General features: G+C 44.4%; 1 long non-coding RNA gene across 2 annotated transcripts in view; it reads right to left on the bottom strand.

Annotated features, from left to right (window-relative positions):
* The window catches only part of LOC115850592 (uncharacterized), a 53,387-nt gene extending 47,736 nt beyond the window's left edge, over positions 1 to 5,651 (bottom strand). Inside the window, exons 1-2 of one of the 2 annotated variants that reach the window (XR_009561470.1) lie at positions 5,456 to 5,651; positions 4,216 to 4,701 (exon numbers count right to left, since the gene is read on the bottom strand). This is a non-coding gene — a long non-coding RNA (uncharacterized lncRNA). Of the gene's footprint in view, positions 1 to 4,215; positions 4,702 to 5,455 lie in introns of those variants that run through there. The other variant, XR_011377186.1, reaches the window with a different exon arrangement.
* Positions 5,652 to 11,932: the final 6,281 nt, after the last annotated feature.

Raw genomic sequence — 11,932 nt, forward strand, 5'->3', positions numbered from 1 at the left:
GAAAATCTGACCACTGGTCCCCATCACCAGGGCTAACAACGTGCCTGAGCTCCCACCTTGGTTACTACAGCAGTCTCCTAATTGGCGCCCCAATTCTGCTTTTGCCCCTTCAGTCAGTTGGTAGGACAGCAGCCAGAGGAAGTCAGATGATAGCCCTCCTCTGCTTACAACCATTCACTGGTCTTTTATTTCACACAGATAAAAGCCAATGTCCTTTAAATGGCCGACAATCTGTTGACAACACCAAGGGCTCTATCCCTTGCTCACTTAACTTCAACAACCCAGCATTCCCAACTTTCCTCAAACACGCCAGCCATGTTCCTTCTTTACAGCATTTTACCTTGCTCTCCCCTCTGCCTGGAATCTGCTTTTGCCACCTATGCACACTATGTATGCCCTCCCTCATATCTTTTAAGTCTTATTCACAGGTATTTACTGAGCAAGACTATGTGATGGACAGTATTCAAGGCACAGATGTTTGGAACCAGCATCTCTCTGATTCTTCTGAGATGGAGCATCATTTCATAAACTTACTGGCTATTTTTTCTGGAAAAAACAGATACATAAATATGGGAGTGTAGGAATCGCTCAGGCAAAATCCCAAATAATAGATACAGATGTTTAACTATCAGAAAGGTGGAGCATAACTTCCCAACTCCCTAAATGTGTCCTGCACGCAGTGACATCCTTCCAAACGGTACACACTGAATGGAAGGGAGAAAAGTTTGATGTTACAGTGAGGAACTTGACAAACTCCACCTCAGCCAGGTGATCAAGGGCAACATCAACAGTAGTAAGTCATCTGCAGAGCATGTGCCCTTGATATGAAGTGAAACACAAAACCCCAGGCTAATCACGAGGGAAACAACAGGTAAATCCCAATTCGAGACTGTCAAGGTCATCAAAAGCAAGAAATGTCTCAGAAACTATAACAACTAACAGTGTCCTAAAGAGAAATGGCAGCTAAATGGAATGAGGGTGAGATATCCTGAATGCAATCCTAGAAGAGAAAAAGGTAAGTCTACGAAAATTTGAAGAAAGTGTGGGTTGTAGTTAATAATCAGGTGGCAACACTAGTTCATTAACTGTAAAAATGTACCCTAATGACATGAAAGTGTAATAAGAGAGGAAACTGAGTCTGGGCTACTTGTGAAATCCTGCACTATTCTTGTAAATTTTATATAAATTTGAAACAATTTTAAAATGAAAATGTATTAAACAAATTTTTATTTTTTTCTAACACATATTATTTTTAAATTGTCCTACCAGTAATTACTATTAATTTCCCCTGTCACCTAGTTGTACTGTTTCATCTTGTTAAATAGAATTTATCACAGAGAGAAGTAAATTACCCATGATAGTAGAAAATTTCCAATAACACCAATTTTACATATTTTATGTTAAATTAAGAATGCACATGTGTATAATCATTTATTATATATTATGTTACTTGGGAGTTTTTGTTTTTTTTCTTTTGGCTGCAGTCATTTTGCTGGTATGGCTGTATCCTGAGTCACTTTCTAAGAAGTCACTCACCAGAGATGTCTGTCAGGACTCAGAAGTGAGTCTACATGTCACTTCATGGCTGAACATATTCAAACAGCCCATTTATAAAATAAAAATAAAATAACTAATAATTCATTGTGACTGGTTCATTTATTCCAAGAATGCTTTTTAAAAATTTTGTTTCCATGCTTACATTTCATACTAATGGAACAAAATCAAATTATGTGCCAACTCAAATATTACATTAGAATAATGAGAACAGAGTTGTGACCACAAAAATTCAATGTTTCATCCTGATATTTTCTAATCAGAAGTGTTTTTTAAAATATTCAGGGCTTCCCTTGTGGCGCAGTGGTTGAGAGTCTGCCTGTCGAGGCAGGGGACACGTGTTCGTGCCCCGGTCAGGGAGGATACCACATGCCACGGAGTGGCTGGACCCGTGAGATATGGCCGCTGAGCATGCGTGTCCGGAACCTGTGTTCTGCAACGGGAGAGGCCACAGCAGTGGGAGGCCCGCGTAATGCAAAAAGAAAAAAAAAATTCAAACTCAGTTCCTAGGGGATAGCTGAAAGTGACAATATCAGAAAGCCCAAATGGCACACAGACTTGCAAGTGATTGTAGATGTTGCCATATAATGTGCCAGAAATAAATTACCTCTTAGAAGATTACATAAAATTACTTGAAGTTCAAACCCTTGAATGCTTCCCAATTTTGTCAGACTTACATGTTATTATAATGTCTATATCCATTTAGCTCATGAGGTAGGTAAAGATAAAAAGTGATCTGTTCTTATGTGTTTAATACAGTTTAAAAAAGTATATAATCTTCCTAAGAAATCAGGTTAGATCTGGAATACAGATGAAACTATGAAATGAAAGTACTTTGCTTTGTACAAGAGCAGTAGCCCATCATGTACAAATATGTCAGATAATAAGTACCTTCATGTTAAAAAAGAAAAAATGCCATCACTGCAAAAGAAAGCTTTATTGATGGTACTGACATAAAAGTAAAACCTAGATATGATATACCTCAGGTAATTACGAGTATATTGGGAAAAGATAATGTTGACATAAAAATGCTCATGCTCAGATATTATACAGGTGTAACTGTGGCAGATTTACGAAGACATAGAACCCATGTTCCTCCACTGAGTATGACGATGCCAAAATTGTGACCTGATCATTTCTTAACCTTAATGGACAAAATTTCTGCTCCCACAATTTAAAATATGATCTTTAAAATACTGTATAATGAGACGATGTGATATTTTAATGTCTGTTCTAAGTAGTACTTTAAACACACATAACTCTATCCAATTGTCGGTCAGAAAGATCAGATACAATCAGCTATCATTCTATGCAAATGAATGGCATGTAGCAAATATTCATATATGTGTGTACCTATATAAAACATGTTAGCATATATGAATAAAATCAACTAAGTTATATTAATATTTAAAGTAAAATCATATTAGCAAATGCACTGTGGTGAAATAAGAAGCATCTGGGTATAAATAGATTACAAATTTTTATGCAGTTGTCACAATGGGATAATATTGTGAGCAAAGTGGAAATTGTAAAGAAAGTCGTCCAAGAAAAACATCTTGACTATAGGAAAAATCGCATGCTTATTATAAGGCCTCTCCCCTTGTTTACAACCAATGTCAGAAAGTAACCTTCAACTAGGTTAGGAGAATAAAAACTTTAACAAGACATAGGAATACTCTTTCTGTTGTAGAAAATAAACCAAAATAAAAAGTAAATGAATAAGCTATGAAGAGTCTACAGATAGAAATATCAATTCTTATGGGAAAGAGGCTTAAAATAAATAATAAGGAAATTATAGGTATCCTAATTTCACCTTTTGAATGGAGCTATAGAACATTAAGCTAAAAACCTTCATATTCTCTATTAGGAGAAAATTTATTTGCTATGAATATATTTAATTTACAAAAAGCAGCCCCTGTCTTACTTTTTAAGTATTCTGTTGAAGTTTTAAATTTTAATATATTTCATCTTAAATGGTCTTATGAAGTATGCAATGGTTGGTATTTTAAAAATCGTCACTGTGCCTGGAACTTCTAAAAGTGATTCACAATTTTTTAAATTACATTCCTATAAAAATTTTGTATTGACATGAATATTATGATTTTTAATAATACGAGTCACATTGGAATATTGCAGAAGAGTTTTCAATGAGCTTATGTGTATAAATATTTAAGACTGTCACTGTATTATGAGAAAATTTCAAACACAGCAATATTTTGACTTGAAAATGAGAAAAAAGCTAAGAACTACATCTTAAATATTGCTCATTGTGGGGCTTCCCTGATGCTGCAGTGGTTAAGAATCCACCCCCCAATGCAGATGACACGGGTTTGAGCCCGAGTCCAGGTAGATCCCACATACAGCGGAACAACTATGCCCGTGAGCCACAACTACTGAGCCTGCGCTCTAGAGCCTGCGAGCCACAACTACTGAAGCCCACGCACCTAGAGTCCGTGCTCTGCAACAAGAGAAGCCACCGCAATGAGAAGCCGCGCGCCACAATAAAGAGTAGCCCCCACTCGCCACAACTAGAGAAAGCCTATGCAACAACGGAGACCCAATGCAGCAAAAATCAAATAAATTAAATAAATTTTAAAAAGAATGATTTGTAAAAAAAATAAATAATAAATATTGATGACGTAGAGAAAATAGCACAACATGAAAGTTATGAGTTAAGTTTTATTGGGGGAAAAATAAAGACTATATCCTGGGAAACAGAATCTCAGATGGCTCCAAGAAACTGTTCCAAAGAGGCAGGGGGAAGGTCAGTGTATATGTAATTTTGGTGAAGGGGGAGTACACGCAATCGAGCACATATAATTTTTGCAGAAGGTTTCTGCTCCTCTCATGCAGGCTCCGGCTAGTGACGTCACCATGAAGGATTTCAGTGCTTCTCTAGACACGAGGAGATACAAGAACTGGGCTCATAAAATCAGCTCCTGAAAGTATCTAACTCTCTGAAGAGCTGTCCTGCCAGCTTCCCCCGAGCACAGAGCACGTCATTTCCGCTCTCCACCCTGAACTCCTTTCAGGGGGTGTTGAAGGTCAGCGGCTGCAGCAGCTGCACCAGCACCTGATTTAATCCTTGTCGAGGTAGAAGGCAAGTGCCGATCCATAGCTGACAATACGCTCCAAATAATTTTATTCCTTTAAGACGGAAAAGTAAAATACAATAAATTCTGATTCTGACATGTTTAAACTATAAAACTTAACATAGTGTATTTTACTACACTTTTTTTTTTTACTCTTTTTTTTTTTTTGCGGTACGCGGGCCCCTCACTGTTGTGGCCTCTCCCGTTGCGGAGCACAGGCTCCGGACGCTCAGGCTCAGGGCCATGGCTCACGGGCCCAGCCGCTCCGCGGCATGTGAGATCTTCCCGGACCGGGGCACGAACCCGTGCCCCCTGCATCGGCAGGCGGACTCTCAACCACTGCGCCACCAGGGAAGCCCTGTTTTTCTACTCTTTCAATACGTTTTCAACTAGATCCACGTTACCTGCACATCATCCGTGTATAGTCTGTTAGTTAAGGTCTTTGAACAAAGGAATAAGTGGATAATTCCGTGCGGTTGAGGACAAGGGGCGGAAACAGTTCTCTTGGCCACTAAAAAAAGGGGACATTTTTACAACCATCCGGGGGCGTCTGAGGAAACCCAGCAGAGTCTGTCCGCGAGGGTGAACTCTCCTGGTCGCCCGCGCCCGAGCTCCTTCCCCGCGGCCCGAGGGTCCGGGGCTCAGCCGCGCCGCCCGCGAGGACACGCAATTCCCGCGCTCCGCCTCGGGCGTGGCTCCTCCCGCCAACCGCCCTGCGTCTGGAACAGACGCCCCGCCGGGAACAGCCTCCACGCCGCCGGCCCCTCGGAGACCGGATCCGAGGGACAACAAGCGACATCGAACGTTACCTGAGAAGGTGGGGATACACCGCGCGGGACGGCCGGAAAGGAAGACGCGGAACCTCGAGGAGCGGGCACAGCCCCATTGCACCGGCCGGGGCGCGGGTGGGGAACGTCTTCCTCCCGCAGACCAGCCAGCCCCACGCGCAGGCCCGCAACCGCCCTGGCGCCTCCACTCCGTCCTCAGGGAAGACCGCCCATCAAGTCCGGGTGCAGTTGCGCATGCGCCCCATCGCCTGTGACATAATGGCTTCGTGCCCCCCCTGCAGGCCCTTGGGGGAAGTGTAGGATGCTCGAACTCACTGGAGAACATGTGCCCCCTCCCAGCCAGGATGCTAAGTTACTCAAAATCTCAGTGCCCCAGCCTCTCTGCTGATGGCACTGGTGATGCTCTGTTCCAGCCATGTCCGCTCTCTTGCCTGGGATGTGCCCCACTCTTTGGAGCCATGTCATCTGGTTTTTAGGTCATCCCCCCAAAATGATAATAACCTCTATTCTATGCCACAATGACAGTATCAATTTCAGGTCCCTAGAAAAGAGCCACCAATTTCCACCATCAGATTCTCCACTGGATCTTCAACCTGTTAGACACAGAGGACAGCTGCTCTGCTTGGAATAAAATTCTCTATAGTAATATACAGGGTTGATCACAATCACAAATAACTGAAACAGAAGATGAGTAGAAAATCTATGGACTTTTCCTCATTTGAGAATAGGAGTCCACAGTTAATTCCAAGAAACCGTTAGCTATCTGAAGCAGTGGAATACAGCTGACATACCTTGGAGCTTGTCAGGGAGGGAATCAAACTGTGTTTTCCCTCATTTAGCAAATCCTCAAAAAATAAGGAAACAAGAAAAAACATTCTGCTTATGACCACCTTTATTCAATTATATTTTTATGCACAAGAAGGTAATGTAAAATACGTTAAATATAAAATATCAGAAAACAAAATGATAATGTATTTAAGATACACATTTCTAATATCCAAAATTATTTACAAAATTCATAATCAGTTTCTTAAATAAGCAAACTCATGAATTACATTCTAAAACATCCTTTCAGAACTTCATGTGGGATTTTCTGTTTTCAGACTTTGGAATGTAATTTTTTTTGAAAAAATTTCTTCAGAACATACTTTTGTTACAGACTTTAAAGTTAGCTGCTAACAGATATACATGAAAATATCAGTTGTTTGAACCTTTCATAAACTTACACTCACATCATATAACAGCTCAACAAAGGCTTTGAAATAGCAAATGATTCTGCTTGTTGATTTTCTTCCAATAAGAGATTCAGGGACCCAGCAACCTTCGATTTGTGGATTGTCAAACAACAACATGTGCTCTCAACTACGGGCATGTTCCTTGGGTTTATTCCACTCAGTTGTAAAGGGAAAATGTATGGCAAATCGGGGAGCGTGTTTCCAGGGCCTGCGCCTCTACAAAGAAAATATCACTTCCATCCCCAATTTACTTGCTGGGAATCACTCCACTGTGAATGATCTTCGTCCTTAGGGCTCCAGAGAATGTGGACCTTTTAGACACAGCAGGTGGGGGCATCAGACAGAGCTCACCTTTGAGGAGAGCCCTTCTTCCAGTGTTCATGCTGGTGCAGGGAGGTGGGGTACAGGTGCCCTGTCTCTTGCTTGTGCTAGGACATAGACAGGTATCCTGGTCGCTCCTGTTACATGTCCGCCTACATCTGCCCATGTTAGGAGGCCTGTGTACCTGTGCCTGCCTGAGCTCACTCACGCCAACAACCCATCTACTGTTGCTGGAGCCTGAGAACCTTTCTGGCTGTGCACGTGCCTATGCAACTCTGCATCGAAGCCCTCTTTATATAATTTGAAAACTGAAGCCCAGAAAGAAGCAGGGACTTGTCTAGGACACCATATGTGAGCAGAGGCCGGAATAAAAATGAGGAATCCAGCTCCCTAAGCCAGTACTCAGTCCCTCCCATCATGTTTGGTTTTGAAATAAGAACCCTTAAGATCCTGGTGAATTCCTGCCAACTCGGCTCAGTTTGGGCCATTACTCTCTCCGCATCTCCATGCAGACACATGTATGTACAAATAGAAATAGGGTTAACAGCTGGGGATGATGCGAGGGTGGTTAAGGAATAGAAAACAATATGTAAGTGTTGAGGAGAGCAAGAAAATGTTGGAGAGAGCTCTGCCATGGATCAGGGGCGTCCACCCCTCTGGCAGTGTGTCCAGAGGTCGAAAGAATGAGGGGGATTCTCCAAGTTCCCATAGTCCTGCCTGGGCGTGGGCCATCTCCCTCGTGTTCTCCAGCGGACAGGGCCTGGGGTCTTACAGTCCACCATTCTGATCTTCTAGACCCAGGCTGAGCACACACCCCATTCCCCAGTGCAGACAGTGCTGCAGGGGAGAAGGGCTTTCTTTCTCTACAAATTGTGTGCTTGCCGTGGAGGATTGCAAGTGTTCTGCATGCTGGAAAGACTGCTGAGAAACTTGGTTCTCCACCACTGACCACTGTGTTCTGAGAGTTTGGCAAAATGCTTTCCACTTCACGGAGGCCCTGCAGAGGAGGGATTAGCTGGGGAAACGAGGCCTTGTGAGCACAAGGGGGCAGAGCCTCAGACCCGGAGCCAGGGTTCTAGGAAGAAGACCAGTCTTAGTTGGGGCCTCGTGGTCCTCATTTGAATGTGGAGATATTGTTTTGGCTGAGGTCGTCCCTCACGAGCAAAGAGACACCACACTGATGGACAAAACGGTGAGGAAAAGGAAGCTTCTGGGGCCACTTTCACTGCACTGCCCTGGAGCCTGTATGTTCTACTCTATGCCCCTGTGACTCTGAAGAGCTTCTGTGTTGAGGACACCCAAATAAAGGTACCAGTTTTTGAGGGGTGTGCAGGCCCAGGACCACAGTTGTAGTTCTGGACAGGCTTTTGCATCACTGATGCCCACTGAGGGCCACATAGAGGGCTTTGTGGTTCCCCCTGTTACACATACAACTTTAAACTCTTGTCAGTAGTATTCACCTCCACAGTCCAGCTGGTTAAAAATGAGGAGGGCGCCAAGATAGTCACACATATTCCTTCAGCAACTATGTACCTTGCACTCTCCTTCTCTGCCAGGTGCCCTTGTGTGGGGCACAAAATGACCAAGAGTTCCCTAGTTTCCAGGAGCTCACAGCCTGGAGCAGAGATGGCCAAAATTACAGGAGCAAGACATATGAAAGAAAAGAGCAAGTGTGAGACTGGAAATGAAGACTGTGCTCTGAGGGAGGTTTGGGGAGTGCCTGGGCAGGAGGGTCTCAGAGGCCTCCCTGGAGTGACAGTTATGGGGACCAGAATGACAACAGCGAACCAACCCTCACACATCTGGGAGCAGCATGTCAGGGAGAAGTCACCACTGCTGCAGACACCTGTGGGCAGAGGTGAGTGGACCAGAGATGCTAGAAAGTGATGAGTAGAACTGGAGAAAAAACTGCGGGGGTTAGGGGGAGTCAGGAAGTCAGGGCCATATCCTGGGGTCTGCTATACTGTTGGGTATCTGTTTCTTTCTAACAACATTTACCCCAAACCTTGCATCTTAAAATTACATACATTTAACAGCTCGCAATTTTTGTGGGTAAGAAATACGGGCAGAGCTTAATGGACTCCTCTGCATCAAGGTGTCTCACAGGCTGGGGCTGCAGCCTCAACTGAGACTCAAGTGACAGAGGATTTGGTCCCAAATTTACTCACAGTGTTCAGGATGTAGGTTGGATTTGGAGTTTGAGTTTCTTTCTGTGTGTTGACTTGGGCAATGCCTCGATTCTCTCCTTTGTGGGGCTCTTTATATGACAGCTCAAAACATCTGTGCTTGATTCCTCAATTCAGGGATAAGAGAGAGAGAAGTGGAAAATTAGAGAGGGAATAAAATCAAGGTGAGAGATTTTTGAAATTAAAGCGTACACATGACATTCCATCACTTCGGCTAAAATCTACTGATTGGGGTATTTGCTAACCACTTAGTAGTTACACAGGGATATGTATAGGAAAGGTGGTGTCACTGGGTGCCATGTGGAGGCTGCCCACCACACAGGCCAATTTGAGTCACTTGAGTCTCATTCAAATTATAACAGGAAACAACTGAACAGTTTTACTCCAAAGGGTGACAATGTGTGAATTTCCATTAATTTCAACCCCCTCATGCTGCTGACCTAAAAATGAGGCCAAAAGGGGAAGTGACAGTTCCAATATCACCTTCCTGAGACTCAGATGTCTTTTGAGTTATTTTATGCTGTGTCCCACCCCTTCTTGTAATTTTCCAGTCTCTCCTTTGTGCCTTAGACACACGTGACACTAGCCACAGCTGTTATAGATATTATCTCAATGCACATGGTGATGCTCCTAGAAAGGACATTCTAGCCCGATCTCCACTGTGCAGGTTGGAAGACTGAGGAACAGCTGAGAGGAGCAGGGTGTTTTCCAGGACACAGAACTGGTGAGAAAAGGGACTGATTTCAGTTCTATCTCCTGAAATTTAGGACCCTAGTTACATTTCCAGACAGCTGTGGCCAGGGCTGTGTCACCTCATCGTGTACAAAAAAGAGGATGACATTGTGTGTGGGGGGGCAGTTAACAGCCTAGAAGCAGATTTGGGTAGATTTGATGGAAGGGAGGACCCCAGGTAATAAAATCTTGAATAAGTGACCTCACTTCCTTGGTGAGAGGCCCCAACAAAACTTAAACACTGGTAACGAGACACCCACATTATAGGAAGAGCCCCCCAAGAGCTCACACGACTGGAGACTCTCAAGAGAACAATCTATTCTCCTGTTGTTCCCCACTTTTCAGCGCCTCTGGGCTGAGGGACTTTTCGGACGCTGTGGACATTGCTCATCCCTCATCACTGATACCTCTGGCCATTTGGCAGGAGGCACTGAAAGGTAAAACAGGGCATCCCAGCATTGTTTGTGTGTGAAGGGGGTGGCGGGGCCAGGGAATGAGGGGTACGGCCTTCCAGGACAGGAGCGTGTTGTCAAGTGTCGGCAGCCTGGGGGGGTTCTCTCATGCCCAAACCCCAGTTCGTTGCTGGCAGGATGAGAGGTGAACGCTGGAGACCAAGGTCATCTGCGCACATGTTAAACCTGATCCCTAGAGCTTTCATCTGCTTTCCCCCCTGGCTGGGGGATTTGACAGACGCCTCTCTGTTCCTGAACTGAGGAATAGAAATTCTCATGGGGACTCTCCCTGTGGCAATGTTCAGATAGGCTCCTGATCACTCCTGGCCCAGCTACCAGACAGTGTCTTTGCAGAGTTCCACCCAGAGATCTTTGAGGAGCTGGTCAATGGGTTCAACTCTCCACGTTTCTAGGCAAGGGGCAGGCCACCAACAACATCAAATTCTGGTCTTCAGTGAGAACAGGTGCAGAAGAGTCTCAAAACCCAAGACTTACAGGTGATCAGGGTTGGCCTAGAACCCAAACATGAATCTGGCAAGTGCCTGGGGTCCTCTGAGGAATGTGGTTTTCCAGGGCCTTCTGCTCCACATGAAGAGCAGACCAAGCCTCAGGCAGCTTAGAGAGAATGTCATGAAGCCCGTGCTTTGGGCAGTTCCCTGTTTGACCTGCATGATCTTGAGTACTTGTTTGTAATTCCTAACCGTCTATTTTCTCATGTCTACAGTGGTGTTTACTGATGACTAACTAGGATGATGCACTTAAAACCGGGAGGTGCTGGCGTTCCACAGAGAAGAGAATGCCTTGAAGGGGTCAACGGTCTATTACCCCCTTCCACTTAAATTGTACTTTTAAACATAGAACCTTTTTCGGGGTGGGCACTCAGGTCCTCCTCTTGCACCAGTTCCTGCTATGCTACTAGTTTCTGGTCTGTACTCCACATCCTGATCCTACTGGTGATTTATGGTGTTGCCATTGTGTATATGTCCTTCCTTGTCTACACGGTGTGAAAAGAGACAACCCTGTCCCCAGATGATGCCTGAATAATGCTGTCCCTCAAAACAGGCACAAGGAAGAATCACGGAGAGTCCCTGGTACCAGCTTTCCCAGGTAGAAACATCACCTACACCACGCTGTTCCTGTGTTCCAATCAGGCCTTCACTACTGCCCAGCAGGTCCTGCATGATCAGTTTCATAGGCGAGGGCTGCGCCAGCCACAGCATGGTGGGGAGTGCCACACCTTTATCTGTGTGTCTTTGGAATGTCACCGCACCTCTCTGAGCTTCACTTTGCTCTTCTCACAAGTAGGTGGATAAAAGTATGAACCTCCTAGTGTTACTGTAGCAAGTCATGGTAGATGCTTGCCTGGTGGCTGGCTCTGAAGAGAAGGCTGCTGGCCATGCTGTGTGTCTTCACATATATATTTCTCTCTCCCCAGTGAAGAAACTCTCTGCCTCATCCAGCACCGGCCTGTGGTCTTTGTGAGTTTGGAAAAGCACATGAAAATCACCCTGATTTCCTATTTGCAAAGTTTTGTGTTTGCAACCATCTGGTTCTGGACCTAGTCCTTGGTGT

The sequence above is a fragment of the Globicephala melas genome, unplaced genomic scaffold (genome assembly GCF_963455315.2).
Source record: "Globicephala melas unplaced genomic scaffold, mGloMel1.2 SCAFFOLD_75, whole genome shotgun sequence".
Lineage (NCBI taxonomy): Eukaryota > Metazoa > Chordata > Mammalia > Artiodactyla > Delphinidae > Globicephala > Globicephala melas.